The sequence below is a fragment of the Macrotis lagotis genome, chromosome 7, assembly GCF_037893015.1.
Source record: "Macrotis lagotis isolate mMagLag1 chromosome 7, bilby.v1.9.chrom.fasta, whole genome shotgun sequence".
Taxonomy (NCBI): Eukaryota; Metazoa; Chordata; class Mammalia; order Peramelemorphia; family Peramelidae; genus Macrotis; species Macrotis lagotis.
Window position 1 is genome coordinate 144,248,659 of NC_133664.1, and position 21,340 is coordinate 144,269,998.

Below are 21,340 nucleotides of genomic sequence, written 5' to 3' on the forward strand. Positions count from 1 at the left end.
GCTAATGACTCCCAGACTTTTATGACCTGACATTCTTTCCTGACTTCTACTCACATATTACCTATTACTATTAGATATTTCAAAATGGATGTCTTATAAGTATTTCAATCTCAACACATGCAAAACAGGACTCATTATCTTTCTTCCTAAACCTGCTTTTCTTCTGAAATTCCTTATTTCAAGGGTACCACCATCCTTCCAGTTATACAAGCTTATCACCCTGACATCCTCATTGACTCCTCATTCTCACTACCAACCTATCCAATCAGTTGCCAAATCTTGCCATTTTTACCTTCATGACATCTCTCTTGACTATCTTTTCTCTACTCACATAGCCTGGTTTAGATAGTTACCCCTTCTAGGCTAGATTATTGCAATGATTTCCAGGCTTTCTCCCTTCACTCCAATGTCCACATAGTTGCCAAAACAATTTTCCTATTAATCTCTATTCAGACTCTAGCTGCTCCCTATTCTAAAATAAATTGTAAATTACAATATTGATGATACCTACCTTTTCAGTTTTATTATGTTATTACTCTTTATGTTTTCTGTAGTCTATAGAAATTAAAAAAAACCACAGCTCCTCATACAAAGTATCTTCCATCTCTCTGGCATCTTGAAATATTCCATCTTCACTTTACTTCTGTGAATCCCAAGTTTCTTGCAAGACTCAATTCATATGCCATCTTCTATAGGAAGCTCCCCTGATTTTCCAAGTTGCTAGAGGACACCCTCCTCCTCCCCAAATCACTTTACTTCTATTTTACTTTTACTTATATATGTATTATCTCTCTTGTTAGAATGTAGACTACTTGAGAATAGGAACTGTTTTACTTTTGTCTTAGTATCTAAGACACTGTCACCAGGACCCAGCATATAGCCTGAAATAAAATGGGTAATAAAGGGTTGTTAGTTGACTGATGGAAAACTTCTCTAGTGAATTATTTAAAAACTATTTTGCCCAACTATATGCCAACAAAGAAAAAAACAAATAAAATAGATGAATACAGAACAAGGAATAGAGAACTTAACCCCAATCTAAGGGGGAAAAAACTGAAGGGGGGGGGGGTCATAAATTAATTCCAAAGGTAATTAATGGAAATTGAAGGCCATATTGATTTGCAAATAATTCTATCAAACATTCATCTGGAAGAACAAAAGGTCAATACTATTCAGGGGAATAATGAAGGAAAAAATTGGAAGAAAGTAGGACTAGTACAAGACCTCTAATTATACTATAAGGCACTAATTATCAAAATGTTTTGGTACTGGTTCAACATACAGAAGTGAACAAGCTTAGTAACAATAAACACAATAAACAATAAACAATAAACTCAATAAACACAAAAGCCCCACTAATGGGTTAAGGATTCACTATTTGACAAAAATTGCTAAGATAATTGGAAAGCAGTCTGGTAAAAATTAGGTTTAGAGCAATATCTCACACTATATATAAACCAGTAGATATATGTCCCAACCAAATTTAAAGAAACAAAGAAGAAATTACTCTTGGATATAAGAACTGAAAAGCATTCATGTCCAATAAGGGATAGAGAGAATCACAGAAATATAAAATGGCCAATTTTGATTAGATTTTTAAACAAATCCAATGAAACTGAGATTAGAAGAGAGAAAAAAAAATCTTGGCAGCAATTTTATCTGAGTCATATCTGGCTGGTCACTGAACCCAGATGGCTCCAGAGGAGAAAGTGAGGGTGGTAACTTAGCATACCCCCTCCCACAACCCTCTATTCAAATCCAGTTTACATGTATGTCATGGCAAGTTTATGTCATCTCCCTGATATCATGGTCTTCTTTGAGGACAAACATCATCATCAATATCAACATCTATATGTACACATATAAATAGGATATATATATGTATATATGCATATATATTATATGTACAAGTGGAACTATAATAAACTTTTATAGTAATAACTATTCCCTAATTGATAAACAGTCAAAATATGTGAAAAATCAATTTTCAAAGAGAAACCATCAGTCATGTGAAAAATGCTTCAAATTCACTAATAAAACAACTCTTCATGCTAAACAGACTAACAAATATGACAAAAAAAGAAAAATGGTAAATGTTGAAGGAACTGCAGGAAAGCAGGTATGCATTGTTGGTGGAGCTATGAATTGGAACAGCCATTCAGGAAACAAATGTGGAACTATGGCTCAAAAGTAAACTGTACATATATCTTTTGAATCAACTATACCTTGACTAGGCCTGTATCTCAAGGATCACATGAATAAACATATTTATAGCAGCTCTTTTTTGTAGTAGTAAAGAATGAGAAACTAAGGTGGAGCTCATCAGCTAGGGGATGGATAAACAAATGATGCTAAGTGAATGTAAAGAATGCCAAAAAATGCTGAAAGGATGGATTGCAAGAGAGTTGGAAGGAGAGTGAATGAGCAGAACTGGGAGAACAAATTATATAAAAACAACCACAGTGTACAGAAAAACAACTTTGAAAGTGCTAAAAACTCTGATTATTGCAATCACCAAACTTCAGAGGACCAAAATTAAACATCTCTTGGAAGCATCTACTCAATTGAAAGAAAGGCTACGGACTCAAGCTACAGATTGGAACAAACATTTCTGAACACGGCCAGTACAGTAATTTGTTTTGCTTAACTATGCATATTTGTTATAATGTTTTTTAAATCTAAATTGGGGTTGCAGATGTGGGAAGAAGAGAAAATTAATGCCTGTTACCCCCCAAAAATTATTTTCGAAATGAAGAATCTTGAATGCCTATGAGATTAAATTCCAAACTCTTTATCTTGAAACTCAAGGATCTACCAAGATTGATTCATGGCTTATTTTCCAAACACAAAACTTATGCCCAAACAAATCTATATCTTCCTTGGACACTTTGGCCACCTCCATGAATTTGTTCATTCTGTTTCTTTTCTGCCACTTTACCTTTCTGCCACTTCACTTGAAAAAAAATCTTACCTGCCCAGCAAGGTCTAATTCAAATACTAGTTCCATGATGTCTTCCTTGATTATCCCAATCTATCTCCACCTCCTCTGCACTCTTAAAAGTGTGGAGTTTGTACCATTTAACCTGTGTTGTTTTACTTTGTAGATAAAATCTCTTGCAATTCACCTCCACACATATGCACAGTGTAAACCAATTGTTCCCAGTGATTTTTGTTTTTTGAACCACTTTCAGCATAACAAAAATGTATTGTGAACCCAAGGATAATTTAATACACAACTCATTTTGTGTTTATTTTTAATACTGTTTTGCAATATTTATTACCATCAAAGAATTTTTAGCATAAATTCCTTGGACAATTATCATGAACCCTCAGGAGGTTTGAGAACCACCAAAGAGAAACACCATAAATTCTATAAGGGCAAGATCTTGTCTGGTACAGCTTTTTTTTTTTTTGATATGTTTTTTAAAATTTCCCAATGACATGTTATGAAAGTTTTTCAACATTCATCCACTTGTATATTTATGTTATAATTTTTCTACCACCCTCCCTTCCCATCCCTTACCCCTCAGCAGTGAACAGTCTGGTAAAAGTTGTCCATGGTACAACTTTCTATATATCACAAAGAACCTTGTTTTAAGGAACATACTTGTAGAATGGATGAGGAATATTTAACTTACCCAAAACATTCAACTTATCTAGGTAACGTAAATGTGAATTCATCTATGGGAAAGTCTCTTTTTGCAAAGAGTGAGTTATAGGAGATTTGCTCTCACAGCAGTTTCTCTTGTCACCTTTCTACATATGGGCATTATAGGCATGGTTGTACCCAGGTTTCTATTTTACTCATACTAACTATAAATTGTCTAAACTTTAACATTAAAAGGACATTTACTTGAAGAAGCTTGTCTGTTGAGAACATTATATATCCTAAGACAGAATAGCTGTCATACATAATAAAAGAAAATTCAAGATGTTTTACGAATTGAGCAAGTTTCCATTCTAGTGAGAACATAAAGTCATCATTGTTAGCCTGAATACTCTACAGTTATGATTTGAAGGAGCTTAGGTTTGTGTTTGAGATTTTGTATGTTGATTGTGCAGTTAGATGTGTAAATTTAGTAGGTATATTTGTTACCATAGAAACAAATTCTAAGCAAAGAACTCAAGATGCAATTCCAGACAAATTAAGTTATATGCTTGCAGTTCTCTAAATGGAATGTAAGTGAGAGTCATTGTACAAAACTTTGGGGGGAAGTTCAGGTGTGGTAACACTGTATTACATTTGGGTTTTCTTTTTTTTTAAAGCCTTTAAAAACCTAGATTAACCCAACAAAGAAGTGATTTTTCTCTCTAGTTCCCTCAAAGAAGACAATTCTATACGGTTTTTGCTTCTTCCAGAAAGGGGTAATGTTAGCCCTTTCCCCATTTTCTCCACTGCATGAAACTGAAGTGCCTAAAAGTATATTTTATATTGCAGTCACTGACTTATACATTTAGGAATTTCAGCCAACTCAGTGATCAGCCATGATTCCAGAGGACAAAGAATGCTACTTATCTTCTAAGGAAGTGATGGACCAAATAGAGAATGAGACACATATTTTTGAATATGATTAATATGGGACTTATTAAAAATGTACTTTTGTTTGCTTCGGAATTAGGTCTCTTCATCTCACCCAGGCTGGAAATGCAGTGGCTACTTGAGTCAGAAGGGCAGTCTAGTGACCCACTACTCCTGTGATTCACCATAGTGGTGCTGATATTATAGTTCAGACACTAAATCGGCTCTGATCCTTTTTTCAGCTCAAAATTCTTGAACTCAAGAGACTTAGTGTCTGCATATTTGATATAAGGATATTGATTTTCTTTTTTAGAGAAAGAGTTGGGGTAACAAGGAGAGTCAATTTTTGTAAATTGAAAAAAGATTAAAATATTTACAATTAAATAAAATAAAATCACGACAGAAATGAGAAGCAAAAGGTTTAAACTTGGAGTCCTGATAATTATTTTTATACGAAAAAAGTGCTCATGATCTTCCTTTGTTCAATTCTGTTCGTCAAAAGAGGAGGAGGGCTTTTTCTAAAGCCAAATTTAAATGTTCCCACTGTTTACAAGCTTATGTTGTCTTTGCTGTGGTGGTTGTTATAATGGAATGGATTCAATGGCTCCAGTAACCAAGTTACATCCTTACATCGATCTCCTAATACTACATCCTTACATCGATCTCCTAATACTTCAGGCATAACCCTGGGAAGTTCTTCCACTCATTTGCCAAGACATCTTGATCCTCATGGATCACCTTTATAGAAAAAAGAACCTAATATTCTGAACCATGACTTTTCATGGGTGGAAAAGGATGATTTAATAGTTTTTTAAGTGTGTATGAACGGCCAAGAATTTGCCAAGCTCATTACTTCTTTTTAACTGATTCAGGGTTGTTTCTTAGATCTCAGAGGCAAAGCCTGGAGTGGTTATTTACTGATGATCTTAGAACATTGTACGATAGCTTTATGTCATTGATTATGAGGGGTTCTACCTGAAGGCATGTTACTACTGAATGGAATAAGCCTTTCAGAACTCGGGAAAGTTCTGAATTTGGGCAGGAAGAATTTATAAAGGTACCTAGGAAATTTCTGAGTTTAAGGATTTCTGGACAGCCTGGAATCTTCTTAAATTTTTGCATAATCTCTGGTGACTGAACCTGGAAGACTTAGAAGAATATGTGTTTTAGAAAGTGTGTGTGTGTGTGGGGGGGGGGGGGGGAAGCAGTCCTTTTTTTTTCAGTCTGAATTCTGAATTCAAGGCCATCTAGTACATTCTTTCTCTCTTGTTTCTCAGTTTATCCTCAGGGAAGGACAAAATGGCTTCTGATTGGCAGGTTGTAGGGTGTAATCCTTCTTGGAAACAGGATAAAACTAGCTGTTCTTAAAAGTCCCTTCCAGTTCTAAAATAATGATCTTATAAACCTAAATATTTCATTTATTCTTTTGCCGCATGTTCTTAACTTTCTTTTTGGTCACTTTAAGGACATGTTAATACTAGCACCCTTTTAGTTCAGGTTGATTTTGAGGAAAAAACAAAACACTTAAAAAAAAGTTTATTTAAGGCAATGGGTTAAGTGACTTGCTCAAGGTCACACAGCTAGGCAATCATTAAGTGTCTGAGGCCAGATTTGAACTTAGGTCTTCCTGACTCCAGGGCCGGTGCTCTATCCACTATGCCACCTAGCTGCCCCCAAGCAAAACAGGTTTAAGTCATTAAATAATTATAAGCCAAGTTGCTGTCCTTTGCTCAAAAAGCTTTGATTGTTCTCTCTTGCCCCTAAGATAATATATTCTTCTGTTCAGCATTTAAAACTCTTCAGAACCTGACTCCAATCTGTCCTGTTGACTGATTTTACATTATTTTTATGCATCCCACATTTAACCAAATTAGAATTAATGAGAACATGGAAAGTACTTGTTCTCTATATGAGAGATTTCATTTCCTGCCTTCAGCCTTTAAATAGGCTTTCCCCAGGCTTGGAATGCTCGTTTCCCTCTTCTTTCCCTACTGAAATTCTTAGGACCCTTTTAAAATAAATAGATAGATAAATTGCCATTATTATATATATACATTTGCTTTCTTGGTTCTGTTCAATTCACTATCCATTTTTTTCAAGTATGTCAATTCATATTTTTCTAATATCACTGAGTTTATCATTTTTAATAACAGTAGTATTCCATCACAATAATATATATACAAAACTTGTTCAGTCATTCCCCAGTTGATGGGCATCCCTGCAAATTATAGTCCCTTGTCACCACAAAGAGAGCTGCTATAATCATTTTAGAACATAAATGACCCTTTAAGGCTCCCATCAAGTGCTACGTCTTACATACTACCTTTCCTTATTACTCTTCTCTTCTACCCCAGGAATCAATGCTTGCCATCATTCCTGGAAGTGCTTAGTTTTTACTATACATATATTTGTATGCCTTACTGGTATATATATTGTAAACCACATCTCCTCCCCCTTTCTCCAAGTGGAACATAACTTTATTGAGGTCAGAAACTATTTTTTTGCTTATGTCATTGTATTCTCAGTGCCTTCACATATTAGGTACATTATAAAAATCCAAGTTTCCCAGGAAAAGAGTTGGAAGGGACCTTTACAGTCCTTTAGACCAACCCATATTAAAAAGGATTCTCCACTCTAATAGACCCAATAAGTGATCATCCAGAATACCTGAATATTTCTAAGAAGAGTGAACTTCTTACCTTTGGTGGTGGGTCATTTCACTCTTGAACAAATCTAACAGAAGGTTTTCCTGATATCAAATTGAAGGCTGTCTCTTTGTAACTTCCTCCCAAATGGAATAAAACTATTCCCTCTTCCACATGACAACCCTTTAAAATCCTGAAGATTGCCATCATATCCACATTATTCCTCCTCTCCCCAGCCCCATCCCTATCTTTTTCTTCTCTGGACTAAATATACTTCATTCCTTCAGACAATTCTCTTCTAATATAAATTCAAAAACCATTTATCATCCTAGCTGCTTCTACAACCTCTCCAGTTTATTAATGCCATTCTTAATAGGGACACTGAGGACTGAACCTATTACTGCAGATTATGTCTGCCAAGTTCAGAGTATGATGGGACTATCACCTTCCTATTACTAGAAGGTTACCCTCTTTTTTTTTTTTAAGAAAGATTTTATTTTCAGTTTTACAATTCCCCCCCACTCTTGCTTCCCACCTCCCACAGTAGGCAGTCTGTTAGTCTTTACATTTTCCTTGGTATGCATTGATCTCAGTTGAATGTGATGAGAGAAATCATATCAGAAGGTCACTCTCTTTTAATGCAGTCCTCTTTTCTTCTACATTCCTTTTCCTTTTTGAAGCAGATTAAGAGAAACTCACATTTTTAAAATTTAAAAATTCCTATTCCAAGGTCTCACTGAAGAATGCAAAAAAGGATGAGTTTTTGAAGATTATTTCAGCTGAACACAAAGCCTTGCAGGTCTTGCTAACCGAAAAGAGCTTTCAGTAGGGTTTGGGGGCAGACTATAGGCCTATACTCCAAGCACTGACTTAGCTAGACTTTGAGAGCTCTCCATTAGTTTGGCCACAAGGTGAGAAATTCTTCCATCATAGCAACTTCTCAAAACCATCTACTATGATGTACAAGCTTGTCATCCATATCAGTGCATGAGATACACACAATAGCAAAATCATGGCAGCTTGAACTATGTTTGTCTCATAAATATATATATTTATAATATATATGACAAAATTATGTTTCTTCAGGAGATACTGGATGTCTTCAAGAAGAGCCTAGATGTCTCTGTGTATGCCTATGACATAAATAAATAAATAAATGCATGTCTTAAATTTTTACTCATAGCTTTTATTTTTAGATCATCTTAACTTTCAAATACATTTAGCTTCTTTCTCATCCCCAGTAAACCATCCCTTAAAACAAAGAATAAAAAAGGCAAAAAGAAATTTATCAAATTAATGTCAGACAGTTAAAATGTTTCATATGCAATGGTCCATACCCACAGTTCCCTACCTTGGTAGAAAAAAGGAAGAGGTACTTTTTTTTTTCCTTTGGGGTCACATTTGGTCAATAATGAACAAGTTTTATAGTATTTTAAAAACTTTCTCACCACTACTTCTACTTTAATTCTGCTAGTACTACTGGTAGGAGACTAAGTAGGCTTTAAGTCATTTGGACGATTAAAACAATATTTGCAAAGTTAATGTATTGTGGGGCAGCTAGGTGGTGCAGTGGATAGAGCACTGGCCCTGGAGTCAGGAGGACCTGAGTTCAAATCCAGCCTCAGACACTTAATAATTACCTAGCTGTGTGGTCTTGGGCAAGCCACTTAACCCCATTGCCTTGCAAAAACCTAAAAAAAAAAAAAGTTAATGTATTGGCTAATTCCACCTACAGCAAATGTTTCAAATCACCTTAAGGTAAAATAATATTGGAAAAAAAAGAAAACTATCAAAAAGTACATAAAGACCTTCTACTCTCATAAACAAAAGAGTCCCCCCAAACTCAACAAAATACACACGCTAGAGAGACTAGTTTTGTTTTCATGGAATTAGAGAATTGAAAAATGACAAGGTCACAGATACTGCTTATTTGGACTTCAGCAATGCAGCTGATGAAATATAAACATTTTTTTTAGAGAAAAAGCCTTGAAGAAAAACTATCATTATATGGTTCAAAGACCAATTGATATACTAGATAAAGGGCAACAATAAAGAACCATGTGCCTGTCTATTTGGTACAAATGACATGGAAGAAGAGGTCAGGGCCTGGTCTTATCTGTATTCATAAGCTTAAAGTGGAAGAAATATTAATGAAATATATGATCCCAAATTAGATATAGTACTTCCATGTTGGAAGCAAATGAAAAATTGTAATTATAGTTGGAAATGCCTATGAAAATGGGCATATTTGAGAGGAAAGTAGTTCTTTAATATTGATATATCACAGCCAAATAGAGGCAGAAAAAAGCAAAATCCAAGGCTGAACAAAGAACTGATTAGCAGTCACTTGGTATATCGTAGAAATTTTCCAGGCTAAATGTATAAATGGCATTAAGTGAAACAAAAAGGGCAGTCTTTCCATGTTTGCTCATCAATTAGCAAATTAAAAATCAATATTAAGTATGTGCTTTTCATATGTCAGATATTATCTTAGGTATTGGTGATACAAAAAAAATAAGGTGAAAGTCATTTGCCCTCAAGTAGCTTATCTTCTAATGGGGAAAGATATTATAATGTTCAGGGAATTAGTCAATGTGATTCCTGACCCTCAAACACCACAATCCATTCAACACCAATGGCCTAAAAGGGTGCAGGTTCTTCCCCCCCCCCCATCTCCTGCTTTCTACTTTTGAATTATGGCACTAATTTTTCTTTAAAAATAGAATCAGATTATATTAAATTGAAAAGTTTTTGCACAAAACCAATATAATCAAGAATAGAAGGAGAGCAGAAAGCTGGGAAACAATTTTACAGTGTTTCTGATAAAAGTTTAATTTCTAAAATATATAGAGTCAAATTTATAAAAATCCAAGTCACTCACCAGTTGATAAATGATCAAAAGATATATATGTGAATGAAATTTTCAGATGAGGAAATTAAAGCTAAATTCATTTAAAAAATGCTCTAAGTCACTTTGCATTAGAAAAATGCAAATTGAAACAACTCTTAAGTTCCATTTCAAACCTATCAGATTGGCTAGTAAGACAGAAAAGGGAAATGATCAGTGTTGTGGGCTTAAGTGATGTGCCCAAGGTCACACAACCAGGTAATTATTAAGTGTCTGAGGTTGGATTTGAACTCAGGTCCTCCTTACTCCAGATCTGGTGCCCTATCCACTGTGCCACCTAGCTGCCCCCTGATCCAGCTATTCTTTTTTTTTTTTTTTAGGTTTTTGCAAGGCAAATGGGGTTAAGTGGCTTGCCCAAGGCCACACAGCTAGGTAATTATTAAGTGTCTGAGACCAGATTTGAACCCAGGTACTCCTGACTGCAAGGCCAGTGCTTTATCCACTATGCTACTTAGCCACCCCTGATCCAGCTGTTCTTGAGAGCAATTTGGAACTCTACCCAAAAGGTAAACAAACTGTTTAACCTTTGATCCAGCAATACCACTACTAGATCTGTATACCAAAGAGATCATTAAAAAGGGGAAAAAACCCTACATGTACAACATAGCAGCTCTTTTTGTGGTGGCAAAGAATTGGAATTATAATCTGCCTCCTTATCATTTCTTTTTTATAATCCTTTTTAAAATTTGTATTTATTTAAGGCAATAGGGTTAAGTGACTTGCCCAAGGTCACACAGCTAGGTGGTTATTAAGTGTCTAAAGGCCAAATTTGAACTCAGGTTCTCCTGCCTCTAGAACCGGTGCTCTATCCACTGTGCCACCTAGCTACCCCCTGCATGTCATTTCTTACAGAATAATAATATTTCATTATATTTATATATCACAGTTATTGGGTATCCCCTCAATTTCCAATATTATTATTATTATTATTATTATTATTATTATTATTATAAAAAAAGATGAGCAGGCATATTTCAGAAAAACCTAGAATGACTTACATGAACTGCTACTGAGTCAAGTGAACAGAACCAGGAGAACATTATATACTTAAATAGCAACATTATGCTATTGTATGATGTTCAACTACAATAGACTTTCATCTTCTCAGTAATACAGTGATCAAAGACAATTCTAAAAACCTGCCATGGAAAATGTCATCCATATTCAGAGAAAGAACAATGGTATCTGAATGCAGATCAAAACATACTATTTTCACTTTTTTAAATTTGTTTTTATTTTTTCCTTCTTGTGGTTTTCTCCTTTTGTTCTGATTCTTCTTTCACAGTGTGACTAATATGGAAATTTGTTTACAAGACTGTACATATATAACCCATATCAGATTACTTGCTATTGTGTGGGGGGGAATGTGGGAAGGGAAAAACTTACCAAAAATGAATGTTGAAAATTATCTTTACATACAATTAGACAAATAAATTTATTTTAAAAGAGTCAGGAGAACCTGAGTTCAAATCTGGCCTCAGACACTTAATAATTACCTAGGCAAGTCACGTAACCCCACTACCTCACAAAAACTTAAATAAACAGAAAATAATGCAGCATTATCAGTTATAAGACACCTTAGCATTCATCAAATCCAACCTTTGCATGTATGAAGTAACAAATGTTCTCTCAGTCTTTCACAGATGATCTCTAATGGGAAGACATATTTGACCTTGAGAAAATCCTTTTCCTTTTTGCAAAGCTCAGTTGTCATAGACTTTTCTTTCATGTTATACCTAAATCTGATTCTGAAACTTCCATCTGTGGTTTTCCATAGTGCCCTCTGGGGAAAGCAGAAGTTTAATACTCATATGACATGACAGACTTTGAAATACTTGAAAATAGCTATCATGCCCCTTTCACACCTTCTGTTCCTCAGGTTAAATGTCCCTCAGTCTCTCAGCTGACTCCTGTATGGTATAACCTTTAGACTCTCTTGAATGATGAAGTTACACCACATTGGTTAGCCAGTTGCAACTATATTATCAAGAGAAATGGTTACTTCTCTCTTCTATTAATAAGTAATTATTAAATAAGAACCCAGGTTTCCCCCTTTTCTACCTTCTCATCCAAAAAAACCAACCAGTATGAGAAAACTCTCTAAATAACTCATTCAGGAAGTTTTTAGGCTAATGGGTACCTTCCCACTTATTTTGTTTACTCAGATAAGTCTGGGAAAATGTGAATTCTCTCTTGTCGGAAAAGTGATATGGAAATTGATGTCCCTTTGATCACGATTTGGATGATTCAAGTTATGTACCCCAAGACCCTCACTTTAATATAATCTACCCTCTCAAAGTAATATTCCTTCTCTCATGTCTCTCTTGTCAACCAATCACAGTTGATTGCCACCCTCAAGATTACCTGTTCTTCCAAAGGCATAGAAACTGTGAGCTCACTGCTATGGGGGGGGGTGTCTTAGGTTTAAGAGAGAATTGGTCAAATGACCATCTTTTTATTAAAAAGCTGACATTATTAAAAAAAAATGATTAAATTGCCAGATATTAGGTCTCTTGAGTTTTTTTGAATGCCATACTATTAAACACCATATTTATTAGTCCTATGGTGCAGCAGATAGAGAATTGGCCTTGAAGTTAGAAAGACCTGGGATTCAGTCCTATCTCTAGAAAGGTGGCTGTGCCCCCACAGATAAATCACCTAATGTCTAAAATGACTCAGGGAACTATCAAAATAAAAGTTTCAAAGAAGCTATTAATTTTCATTGGTAGAGGGGATTCTTCATTAGATAAATGAGATAAATAAAATCTATATAAATCTATATAAATCTATAAATATATATAAATATAAATAAATAAAATCTAGATAAATGAGATCACTGGTCTTATCCAAAAACAAAACCATCAACCACCCTTTAAAATCCATATGGTAATTTTCTTTAAAGTCTACATTATGGGCAGTGCAAATGTTCCTATCACCATTTTACAATAGAAAAAATAATTGAGGCTCAGAGTGGTGAAGCGGCTATGCCTATTGTCACATAGTTGGGATTTGAATCCCTAACTCCTGGTTTCTAATTTACCATTTGACTTATAATATTACTGTCTCTCAAAGCTACTCAATACTGAAATCTATTACTCTGCTACTTTATTTTCCCAAGGGATTCAGTAGAGGTCTAAAAAAGGCCATTAAAAAAAGTAGTGAGGGTAGGGTGGGAATGGTAGGTGAAAGGTACACCTTTCTTACTCTATTTCTTATTATCATTTCTAAATTGATGACTCTCAAATTGACTTTCCCTGCCCCAATCTCTCTCCTGATCTCCAATTTTGCTCTCCATCTACCTTTCAGATATCTCAAACTGGATGTCCAATGGATATCTTAAACTCAACAAATTCAAAATGGAACAATTATTTTTCTCCTAAAGTCTCTCCTACTTCTATCTTCCCTATTATTTTAAAGGGCAATACCATTCTTCTATGCCTCAGACTAAGAGTCATCCTGGATTCTTCACTATCTCTCATGCTCCATATCAAATCAATTGCCATGGCCTGCTGAATTCACTTTTACAACATCTCTATAATAAGCATCCTGTAATAGATTAGAATGTATGATTTCAATAATTCTTCAGTTTTTGATGAAAAAATAAATGAATAAACTAAGTGAAAATGAAAATTAAAGAGATAAAGAAATGAAAAAAAAAATGATCTGCCTAATTTTCTGCCACTATAATGAGTCAGAATACCAGACTTCTTTTGAGATAACTTGTTTACAATTCTAGTGTCCAGACTGTTCACCAAATGGTAAAGTCACTAATGCATTAGCAACTGTGATGGAAAATCTCTATTAAAAAAATATGTGGAAATTCTGAATTATTTACCCATAAGTAAAGAAAGCCCAGAGTCTCAGGCATTCCCTTTGGGAACTTTATGTTGTGGTAAAATGATTGAGCAACTAGGAGATAAAACAAAAAGGATAAGGATTACAAACCAGAAGGAAGGGAGTGTTTGGAAAAGCCCTGCTCACCATTTAGCATCCTTGAAAGAAATGTGTGAAAGAGTGATGATGGTGAAGACAGGGAAAACTGACTTTATGAGCAAGTTGGTAAGTATGTCAGGATACTGACTTCAGTTGGCCATGGAGCATCCTGTTCCCAACTAGGGTACCATTTAGTTATACCAGAGATGTAGTTGATGCATGAATGATACAATGGTTTCAAAAGGAAAGATCACCTTTTCTTTCATGTGTAGAATCAATATTCTTCTATGTCTAGGGATTTTAGGTATTTTGTAAAATAATAATTTATTGATTGTAAGTTCTTTGAGGGTAGAGACTGCTTTTTTTTCTTTTTGTATCCTCAGTTCTTAGCACAAAGCCACTGGAGAAGTCACTTAATGTCTGCCTCAGTTTCCTCCTCTGTAAAAACAGGATTCTTGTGAATATTAAATGAGTTAACTTATCTTTACAAATCTTCAAGAGCTAGTTATACATGTCTGGATCAGAGATTCTAAAAATCACTTAAAACTTTATTAGAGAAAGTAGAATCTCAAAGGTTTTGAGAGATTCTATGACCTCTACTCTAACCCTACCCCAAAATGGGAAACTCTATATAAAATTTCTGTAAAGAATCTTGAGTGGCAACTAAACCAGCCCTCAGGTATGAGGAAGGGCATTAAAAATTCCCTAAAAACTTTTATAAAATAAAATAAAAAAGTAGTCAATAAATATTTATTGATGGTCTGTTGTGCACAACGTACAGAGATCCTTAGCTACTCATGCTAATCCTTTATATTTATATATGTTTATTACATATTACACATATATTTATATGTTTAAAGCATGTATAAATTATCCCTTTGCCTTTGGTGAAATAGAGTGGCATTATAACAAAACTGTATGGGGATAGTCCATATCAAAAGACTACAGTTCTTATATTATTAAAATTAAAAATGAGATAGTAATGATGAAAAACCCTTAAAAGTCTACTTTTCCCTAACAAGAATTATATAAGGAGCTCACTATCCTTTAAAAATTAACACATTAAAAATATACAACAAATGCAATTTAATCATTTCAGTTATGTCCAACTCTGAGAAACCCATTTAGGGTTTTCTTTGGCAAAGAAGCAGAATAACTTGCCATTTCCTTTTCCAACTCATTTTATAGACGAAGAAATAGAGACAAACAGGGTTAAATAACTCATTCATGGTCACATAGTAAGTGTCTAAGGCTGGATTTGAAATCAGGTCTTCTTGATTCCAGGCCTGAAGCTCCATCTACTATACCACCTAGCTTAGCTGCCCCACATTACAAATATACCCTCCAAAACATCCTTGAGAATTCAACAAATAAACCCTACCAGATCCAGAATACCAATATAGATAAATATTATCTACAAAGGTCTGTACCCTAACATTCATTCATAAGATTTTAAGATACATAATTTAGTAGTTACTGCTGAACAAAAAGATTCATAACCCTGAAAGCACATGGGAGAAAAAGCTTTTACAATGTAGAGCTCTAATAGAGAAAATTGAAAACTCTCTGGTAGTTGGATGAGGGGCATCGCATCCCTGTTATCATCACTGCTGCTAGTATGGTTCATATCTCCTACTGGATTTATCCTCAAAAGATTTCATTGTGTCAGTGGAAGAGACACACAAAAGCATATCTCTATACTTTTCTTCAATTACAAAAAGTGGTAATTCTGTCCACCTACACTATAGCCCAAAGGAAATGAAATAAAAAAGAACAGCATACAAATAGCAACTTGTCCTTAGATTGTTTATAACTGTCAGAAAAGATGGGGAAAAATTATATAACAGTGATAATAATAATACTAACAAGATCTCCTCTTTGTATAGTGCTTTGCAAAGCATATTTTGTTTGCAAAATTTGCAAAGACATTTTCTCATTTGATCCTCATCATAGTCTAGATGAGGAAACTGAGCCTTAGAGACATTAACTATCTTTCCAAGGGTCATATATCTAGTAAAGATCTCCCAAGGCTGGTTTCAAAACTAGATCTTACTGACTTAAGCCTAGTGTTCTAGTTTATAACATTTTACAGTTTACAGGAATCTATAATAATGGGCCATTTCCTCCTGTTCTTCCTATAATACAGAAAAGGTAGATTAATTACCCTCCCCCCCAGAATCCTTCATTTTTCTGAGTTGAGGACCAGGAATTACATTAATTTTTTATTTTACATTCTGAATGATTTGACATACTCTGCAGAAGACCTAACACCTCTCACCATTAGTAAATAATAGCATAAGCAAAAATAATATTTTCCACTCTTGTCAGATATGAGACACAACCAAAAAAAACCCCATTTAGCCAGAAAATGATCAATAAATACTCACTGAGGGTTAAGGACTTGGGGAGAGAAGCATTTAGATTAATTAAAAAATTAAAAATAAAATCATGACCCAGTTTTGCCAACTTTCAGGGCAACAATCTCCAACTAGGCTACCTGAAAGGCAACTTTTTTCTTGGGGTTCCCCTTGAAGAATTGAAGAATGCAAAGGAGCCCTGAGGAAGATACATATTTATCTGCCAGCATATGATATACAGTGACTTAATTCTTTAGCATCGGGTACAGGCAGCAAGAATTAGCTTACTTGATGTGAAATATATAAAAACAAAACAAGTCTTGCCATGTTAGGGAAGGTTTAAGTTAATTAAAAAAAAAGTAACATCAAGAGTACAATGATGTTTCCCAGGAAATCAAAATTGCCCCAGGTGTCCTAGACAGTAATTACAGGAAGCACAGAGATGACACAAGAACTGTTGAGAAAGTCAGTTTTCTGCTGATTACCAAGATTGCCAACTGGTGCCAAACTAAAACACACTTGGAAAGATTTGCTTAACTGGATGGTTAATGCCTGAAGTCCATGAGATATGGATCTGACTAATATCTCACCTTCTTGAAAGACATCAGTACCTCCCACCCTTTCTGGAATCATAACGTTAGAAGCAGATGCCATCTGTTTGCTACACAGGATAGAAAGGCCATATTTTTCTTTTTTTCTGTGAGATGCACTGGGGTGAGTTGAAGAGGAGAAAAGAGGCAAGGGCGAATGTGGGCTGAACATCTAAGAAGTGTGAACAAGGAGAGTTAAATGAATGCTTTCCTTAGGTGCTCAAACAAAATGGGTCAAATATAATGGATGGGAGAAGGGTGGGAGGGAGGAAGAAAATATAGGTATCTAAAAGGAGAAATCTCAGGGCTTGAGGGAAATTCTGCATGAATAAAAGTAGGGTTTGTTGAAAACTAGAATCAGTAGCTTGGGAAGAATGTGACCTATCCTCCTTACAAATTTGTAAGATCATGATAGAATAATAGTCATCACCCTGGGATGGCAGAATATGTATAGCATTGTCTAGAATCAAAAGAACTGGTTAGGTTGCTTAAAGGCCAACTCCTCTGGGGGGCAGTTCTCTATATACATTCTATGACCTTGGAAGGTATCACTGAATTAAAAAAGATTTAAGACTCTCAGACACCAAAGTTTTAGTAACTTGTCTTCTTCAAATTTAGGGAAATCAATAAGAAACCTGATTTTAAAAAAAATCTCAGCAATGGAAGGAGAAAAAGAGTAATTTTTATTTTCTGCTTTCATTATTTTCCATAAAAATCACTTAAGAAAACAGAATATTTTGAATTTGTAGTCAAAGAGAATGATTCAAATACCAAGCATTTAAAAAATATCTAATATATGTCAAGCATTGGGTTGACATAGTATATTGAGATAAAAATTAATAGGTTCTCAAGGAGCTTACCAACCTGACATGTGTCTTCCATGCTAAATTTCTACTTCAAAGAAGCTGAAGTTGGACAAACTGGTAAATATTCACAACTCACATTGGTTCTAAGTTTTTTCCCTCCAGGGCAGGGAAGGAAAAAAAACCATAACCAGAGAAAATCTGGGCAGCTGAGTGGCTGCCCAATAAGAGTACCAGATCTGGAGTCAGGAGGACTCATCATCCTGCGTTCAAATTTGGCCTCAGACACTTGCTAGCTGTGTGACCCTGGACAAGTCACCTAACCCAGTGTGTCTCCATTTCTTCATCTGCAAAATGAGCTGAAGAAGGAAATGGTAAGCCACTCCAGTATCTTTGACAGGAAAGTCCCAGGAAACACTCAAATGGGGTTATGAAGTGTTGGACACGATTGAACAACAAAGCAAGTGGTTTGAATAACAGTATCTCTCCCCCAATGATAATTTCATCTATTGCTTTGGTGTTTATACCTATTATGCAAGAAAAAGCTGGGGGGGGGGGAAATATTGCTGCTTATTTATTGTGAAATGGAATTACTACTGTAGCTGGCACCTTAGAAAGTAACCTCCATATCATGTCATCACTTTTCACCTGAACTATTGCAATGACTTCTTGATTTTTCTCCTTGAATCTCCTCTCCAGTTGTCCACCAAATTGGAATTTCTAAAGTTTTATTCTCCTACTCAAGAACATTCAGCAATACTCTCCCCTGCCCACGTCCCCCCATCCCCCCATGATCAAATACAAATTCCTCAGTTGGATATATAGCATTGTTCACAATCTGGTGCCAATCTATCTTTCTAGGATGATTATACATTATTTCCCATCATGTACTTTATTTTCAAACCAAATTGGTTGACTTACTCTTCTCTAACATATAATATTCCCCTATCTCAGTGTCTTTTTCAATTTGTTCTCCTTTTCTGGAATGTTCTTTCTCATTTCCTCTTATACCTTCAGGGCCTAGATCAACTGTCACTCCTTTCAAGAGACTTGACCTGATTTCACTCAGTTGTTAGCATTTTCCACATCCTGTCCCTAAATAATATTTTTATTTATTTTGTATAAATCCTCTATGGATTTATTTTGTAAGCACATTAAATCTCCTCAATAGAATGTAAGGTCCTGGATGGCAGGACCATTATAGTGCTATTATATCCCCAGCTCATAGTATAGGGTCTGACACATGGGAGCACTTAATAAATATTTGATTGGCTTGCTGAAAAATAGTGTCAAGCAAAGAAAAGGTAGAAATATGTACTATTTTTTATAATCCCTTTGACTTTTTTTTTTTAGGTTTTTGCAAGGCAAAGGGGATTAAGTTGCTTGCCCAAGGCCACACAGCTAGATAATTATTATTAAGTATCTGAGGCAGGATTTGAACTCAGGTACTCCTGACTCCAGGGCTGGTGCTCTATCCACTATGCCACCTAGACACCTCCCCACCCTTTTTTCAAAGTTTTTTTTTTTTTTGCAAGGCAATGGGGGTAAATGGCTTACCTAAGGCCACACAGCTATGTAATTAGTAAGTGTCTGAAGTCAGATTTGAACCCAAGTCCTCCTGACTCCAGGGCCAGTGCTCTATCCACTGCACCACCTAGCAGCCCCACCTTTGACTATTTAAAAATAGCTTTATCTTGTAGGCAAAACAGAGAAAACACAAGCCAGCTCTAGTGCATCAGATTTATCACTCCAAGTAAAAAATGTAGAGAAAATTAGCATGAGATAAAATTTTGATAATATATTCTTTAAGAAGTATGTAATTTATTGGGGGTGTGGAGGGAAGTAATAGCTAAAGCTCCATTTATTTTTTTAAAAAAGAAAACTAACTTGTATTCCCCTACAACAGAGGAAATTGTCAAATTGGTTAAAAATTTGATAAAATATTTATTGCTGCCATTAAGAGAACTTCTGGTGTCATATCTTTTAAATCCACAAAATTCAACTGTAGTTTCTTCTAATTTACAGAGAAGTCATATTTCACTGCTGAGTGCTCATAAACACTGAATGTTTGTTACCATTGACTTGAACATGAATATTTCCAGTGTAAACATAGATGAAGTTGCTTTAGAGAAACATGTACTTAACTGTAATGAATTCTAGTAATTCAAGAAGATTGGGCTTAGATCAGAGGTAGTGACCATGTGATTTTAGTTAAGTCAACACTTTAGGATATCAGGAAAGAAGATGGTACATGTTGCCTTTTAAGCCATCAAAAGTCATGTTCCATTCTGTAGCTTAGTGTTGACAGGGTAACCTAAACATGTGTCAATTAATCAATGCATAAGCATCATATTACTTTAATATTTGTGTGAAAAAGAGAGAAGTCAAGAAATCTGTTTTTCTAAAATCTGACTCTCCCTCAGATGACTATTTCCACCTATTTCCATTCAATGTTAACTTCCATTTCCCATCTTGCTAAATACATTGGGTGAGGATGGATTCATCTGTTCTTCTTTTCTTTTTTTTCTTTTCTTTTCAGGTTTTTGCAAGGCAAACAGGGTTAAGTGGCTTGCCCAAGGCCACACAACCAGGTAATTATTAAATGTCTGAGACTGGATTTGAACCCAAGTACTCCTGACTCCAGGGCCAGTGCTTTATCCACTACGCCACCTAGCCACCCCTGTTCTTACTTTTCTAAGCATCACTTTCACCCTACCTATGAGATTTTATTTCTTTTCTTTTAAAGGCTAATTTTCCTATTGGGCTCATCTTTCTCTTTTCTCTTTTGCATTTTGCCTTAATCCTCAGGACTTGAATATGATTGTTAAATGATCCATGTGGTACCCTGACCTCCCAGCTCCTCTTTTTTCTAGGATTCAGTGATCTTTATCTCCTTCTGCTTCAAAATTTTTATTACTACCTGCCAGTGTTATTGCTTCAAGATTTTGATACTTGGAGCTCTTATTCTTTGACAATAATACTCATAAACTTGCTCTTGGTTCTCATCTAGAATTTTTCATTTAGACCATTCCTTTAGTATCTTCTAAATCTCTGCTCATTTATTTCCATCTTCATAGGTATTCTAGAATCCTGCGCTCTCCTGTTTTTTTCTGATTCCCATTTTGCCAAAATCCAACTCTGAATTTCTTTCACCATTTTTGGAGGTTTTTGGGTTAAACAGTAAGGTTGGGGAAAAAATCATAGAGAAGCATGGGAGGATTTTAAGAAAAAAAATATGTGGATCATAGCTATCTTTATATTCTGGGAAAATTAATCTTAAGTAAAGAGATGATGGGGTTAAAAGGTAAATGGAAAAATAAATATTTTTACAAACCTTTTTGGTTTTCCTAATTTGTTAGTTCATGGCTAATTAACTTTATTTTGTTGCTGTTCTTTTTTTAGTCTTTGCAAGGCAATGGGGGTTAAGTGGCTTGCCCAAGGCCACACAACTAGGTAGTTATTAGGTGTCTGAGGCAGGATTTGAACTCATGTACTTCTGACTCCAGGGCTGGTGCTCTATCCACTGTGCCACCTAGCTGCCTTGCTAATTAACTTTAAAAAAATTTTAACCTGTTTTTTTTTTCA

At 35.1% G+C, this 21,340-nt stretch overlaps 1 protein-coding gene across 6 annotated transcripts in view; it reads right to left on the reverse strand.

The window, feature by feature from the left end:
• ZNF277 (zinc finger protein 277) overlaps positions 1 to 21,340 on the reverse strand; it is a 171,469-nt gene that overhangs the window by 47,380 nt on the left and 102,749 nt on the right. The window lies entirely within an intron of this gene.